Genomic DNA, 5,441 nt, shown 5'->3' with positions numbered 1-5,441 from the left:
AGCGCGCGTGCGCAGAGGGCGTGCGCAGAAGCTCCGCCCATCCGGCGCTTCCGCCGCGACTCCAGAATCTGCCGCGGCTGGGGAGAGGCTGCTCCTGACGTCTAGTCCGGTCCGTGGCTCCCGGGGCCGGAATCAGCCCCCGGCGCTAGTCTTTGGGCACGACCCTGAGGCAGGCTGAGGAGTGGGCGGGCTTCAGGGTGGGCCTGGCCGAGGAGGGCGTTCCGCTGTCTTTGATTAGTCCTAAACTGGAAGCAGGGGCAAAATTAGGAAAATTAAGCTATTAATTAAATACGTGCCGTTCGGGGCTGCTTTTTACGTGAGTTCCTGTTCCGCTTCTTGGATTGCTCCTAAAGACCGCCGTCTGGCTTCCTGCAGGTGTGATTGGACAGCAGTGCGGTTGTAGAAAAGAGCTCTCTGCGCAGGTTGCAGCAGGTTGTGGGTCAGAATTCAGTTTTATTTATGGTCTGGTCATTATCGTTGAATATGCAGCCTCTCAAATGCTATAAAAATAAAATAGAAGTTACACTAAATACAAACCCAAATTTGTATTAGATTCAGCTGTCACAAAGTTAATCTTTAAAATGGCTATCGAAGTTTTTGCTTACCTCACTGGTTCTCGGGCTTGAATGCAGCCCTAACCAGTTGTTTTGGAAACCATTGTGGTCTAAAAGCCCCTAGAGAAAAACAGGGTTCAGTGGTGGATACTGTCTCCTTTAAAACCCTCCTGTCTTTACAAAACAGTCTGCAGGGACACCACACTCTAAGAGAAAAACAGCCTAGTTACAGTGCAAGTAAGTCTGAGATGTAGTGTCTAGACAGGACTTAAAAATGAAGACGTTTTTGGTGGTTGAACTCAAACTTTCATGCCCCTGCAGTCCCCTGCCAACATTATCTTCAGGTCTTCATATGGAGATGCTAAACCCTGCTTAGGAAGTGTTTTTTCACATTAGTAATTAAAGTCTCCATGACCTCTGTGAGTTGCATTTAGCTAATCTAAAAACCTATTAGCAAGCCACTAATTTGCACAATCTCCTTTTTCTTTAACTTGGAGCTAATAATAGTGAAGGGGATGTCGTAGAAGTTGGAAGGATTGAACAAGAAGTGTGTGAAATGCTTGGGACAAGGCCTTGCATGTGGCACAGGAGGGATACATGTGGACACACTGCTGTTTGCTAAATGGTGACAGCAATATGACTACCTTTAACTGTCCTTCACTGTGCTTTTGGATGAGCTGATAAGTTGAATATTATGAAGCTTCTATAGGAGATGAACCTCTTTGAAGCTATTCTCAGCTCTCAGCCCAGGTGACCCTTTGAAAATGTCTCTGCATGAAATCCTGCATCACCGCACCTCACTGAGTAAAAACCATGGTCCTCACAGTAGCTTTTGCAGCTGGTCATGATCTGCCTCCTTTGACCCTGACCTCATTTTCTATTAGATACTCTCCTACCCCTAGGACTTTCTCATGTTGTTCCATCTGGAACACTTTCTCCAGAAGCCACATGGCTATCTCAGTCTTGTTCAGATGTCCCATCCCTGAGGACTCTTACCACTCTGCCCAAAACTGCAACCCTTACCAGAATTCTAACCCTCTAAACCCAGGTCTGTCTTCCCCTTTCACAGTTCTCATCACCTCCTAACACAAGACACAGTTTACTGATGTATTTGTTTAGTCTGTATCTTCCCACCACCATGTCAGTTCTACTGGTCTCCTGGTCTTTTCTTTGTTAGCTGATGAATCCTGAATTCTTAAACAGTGCCTGGCACTCAGAAAGTGCTTAATATGGACTTAGAATGAATGGGAATGGGCATCCACCCTTTCTTTAGGTTGTATATTTGGGCTGTGAGCTGTTAGAGGTCATTGTTATTTGCTGGACACACAAATTGTAGACAGTCAATAAATTTTGTGGAGTTTAAAAGTCACAGGTGCACTTCATTTGAATGTAACTTCCTGTCTTTTTGTGGCCCCATCAGGCCTTACTGCCTTGTAGTCATACTGCCCTCTGGTGGTCCACTGTTTTTTTACCAAATTATGGAAATAATTATACTGCTGGCCATAGAATAAAGTCTCAAGATCCTAAGGGCCTTACAGGTCACCTAGTCCCATCAAGTGTGGTGCGTATAACTAAACCTGAGAGCTTAATAACAGCAGAATGAGTTTAGAAGTGGCATCATATCTTTCAACTTTTAAATTCACTTTAATAGATAATCATTATCGAATACCATCAGCCTCAACCTCTTGCTCCCCTTTGTCTAGAGATGCGGAAATGGATGCCCAATGACTTTATGGCTGTAAGGCAACTGTCTTTATATTGAGTAGCAACTTCAATTAGTGTAGTAAAAATCCCATCACAGCCTGATTGGTGCTATAGTTTCAATCTAAAATGTCCCCCCAAAGACTTACATATTGAAGGATCTTGGTCCTCCATTTGGTGCTATCACAGATGGCAGGAACCTTTAATTGTTAAATAACCGGTTGCCCATGTGTTTAAGGGGCCTAGCGGAGATTTTAGGTCATGGGGACATGCCCTCAAAGAGGCATGTCTCACTGTGCTTATAGACCTCTATGCTTATTCACCTCTCTTCCTTCGTCTCACTATGCTTATAGACCACTATGCCTGGCCTAAGCTGTGGCATGATGAGACTCATGGGATTGTATGCACTCTATTACATTATGCCTGTAAATTTTTCTCTAATAACTTCTGTTTTCATACCTTATCATTTGGACCTAGTGGTGTGTTTTCACAGTCCCTTCTTGGGAAGCATAATTGTACACAGGAAAGTCCTCTTAGGGGGAAGCAGCGTTAGTTTACCTGTCCAAGCTGGTGGCAAATGTGTTATGTAGCTGTGGTCATAGATGTCCAACCATCCTGGTATAGAACCTCTGATTAGGGCCATAGCTTGTGTATTGCACTTGGGGCCATTTAACAAGTAAGTGTTCCATTAACCACTGGTGATGGTTCTGCCTTGTCCCTGTCTTATATTTGCATGAATCTTTGCCAGTTCTAGTGTCAAGACAGAGAATAAAGGTAGCAGGATAGAAATGCAAATTTTATTTTAGTGGGAAAATATTAAGCAGGTGAAGTTTCTAAAAGCAATGGAGATCAAGCAGGACACAGGTAGGAGAAACAGGGAGAGGTCCAAAGCCACAGGTCTCAGAGCCAGCAGGACACTCATCCCAAAGGCAAGGGGCTTATTTTGAGATGCAAAACCTAAATTTGCTTTTTTTAAATAATGGGAACAGAACAGACAGATGGTGACAGAGTCATCTCATGACCCAGCAAGAGGCTGTGGTGCAAAAGAGGGACAACTGTCCTACACATAGTAGTTATAAAATTTGGAGACACACACACACACACACCACATATAGGTACATCTGTTCCTTGAAGGCACTGGGGTACAACCAAGAGCAAGTGGACTCCCATGGGCAAGTTGCTTTTGGGAGAATGGACCAGCACTGCATGAGTTTCACGTCTTCAAAGCTCTGGGTGTGCCCACCCTTTTCCTGAGGGGCAGCTGTTTGCAGGGGCTGTGCCTGAAGCTTAGACTTGCAGTCTAGGAAATCTGTACACATGCACATGAACTCCTAATCGTGAGGTGGGGGTGATGGAAGGAGAAGGAAGGCTGAAGTGGTGAACAGGAGATTGGTTCCAGATGCAGTTCAGGAGGGAAGCTGGATGACCCTTTCTGGCCCCTGTTCCACAGCTCATTGTTTTCTTCTCCTATCTATCATTTTTATTGTGTGTTATGAAGGTTATGCACCTGCTTTGACTCCTTTATTGCATATTAAAGTCTCGAGGAGAGATTTTATAGCCTGTTAATCTTAGAATGATTCATAAAATATGCCACACTTCGACTTGGGATATAAACTTTTCCACTGGAAAAAATTCCTCATTCGGTAAGCATTTACTTACTTGAGTAAGTAAGTAAATGAGTGCCTGATCTATACAGATCTCCGCAGTAGGCACAGCAAGAAGTCAAAGATCATAAAATCACATAATTGTTAGCTAAATGGAAATTTGGAGAGGAAGCACTTTAACTTCCTCATTTTAAGGAGGTGAAAACTGAAGCCCAGTGAAATGCAGTGAGGGACTGAAGGTCAGCTCTTGGTTTGACTTCAGGATCTTGAATCCCGATCTACCGCTCTTTACCAACTCAGTGAACATGCTGCCCTCAGAGAGCTTGCAGTCAAGTGAAGTGATCACCAGGATTGGTACTGCAAGTGAATTTCCAATAATGAGATATATTTAGGTAAATAAACAGCTTAACAATTAGTGTGTTCAGCATAATCCTATTTATAGTCAAATTAAGCAAATAGAAATACATACAAATATTTAAAATATTTCTTAAAGTCTGGAAAACTGTGCCAAGGTGCTATCTCATCAAGGAAACTCTTTGAGGGCAGTTACAAATAGAACAATTAAGATTAAAAGAGTTTTTAAAATTAGTCTTAATGGAGAATAATTAACATGTACAAAATTGCACATATTCAAAAGTTGTACAATTGAGAAAGTTTTGACATGTTTATGCACACATGAAACTATGACCACAATCAAATTAGTATTCATGTACATAACCCCCCGAAGTTTCCTTGGGCCCTTTTGTAATCCCTCTGCCTCAGGTTCCTCACCTGATTTCCTGTCCCACAGAACTATCACCCTGCTGTCTGTCACTATAAATCAGTTTGCATTTTCCAGAATTTTATGTAAATGGAATTATATTGAATGTATTATTTTAATGTCTGTTTTTTTTTAACTCAACAGCATAATTATTTTGAGCTTTCTACATATTGTTGCATGTATCAGTAGTTCATTCCTTTTTATTGGTGAGTAGTATTCCATTATATAAATCTACTAAAGTTTTTATCATGCACCCACTTGAAGGACATTTTAAGTTATTGACTATTACAAATTAAGATTCTGTGAATATTCTTATACAAGTCTTTGTAGAAGTCTGTGTTCTAGCTTCTCTTGGTAAATGTCTAGGAGTAGAATGGCTAAAACACATGATAGATGTGTGTATTTAACTTTTTGAAGAAATTACCAAACTGTGTTCTAAATTGATTATCATTTTTTTATTCCCACCTGTCAGGGTACAAGAGTCCCAATGCCTCTATACTCTTGTCGATATATGGAATAGTCAGTTTTTAAAGTTCTAGCTCTTTGACTAGATAAGCATTGATATTTCACTGTGGCATTCATTTTCACTTTTCTAATATTGAATATCTAGCATTGTTATGTTTTAGATATGAGGTGTGCCTCAAAAGCTCATGTATGAGACAATGCAAGAAATTTAGAAGTGAAATGATTGGGTTATGAGGACTTAATATAATCAGTGCATTAATTCCCTGATGACAATTAACTGAGTGGTATCTAGAGGCAGGTAAGGTGTGGCTGGAGGAGGTGGGTCACTGGGGTGTGCGTTTGGGGATACATATTTTG

This window comes from Spermophilus citellus (genome assembly GCF_964194105.1).
Source record: "Spermophilus citellus genome assembly, chromosome: 5".
Lineage (NCBI taxonomy): Eukaryota > Metazoa > Chordata > Mammalia > Rodentia > Sciuridae > Spermophilus > Spermophilus citellus.
This window is presented reverse-complemented; position numbering follows the sequence as displayed.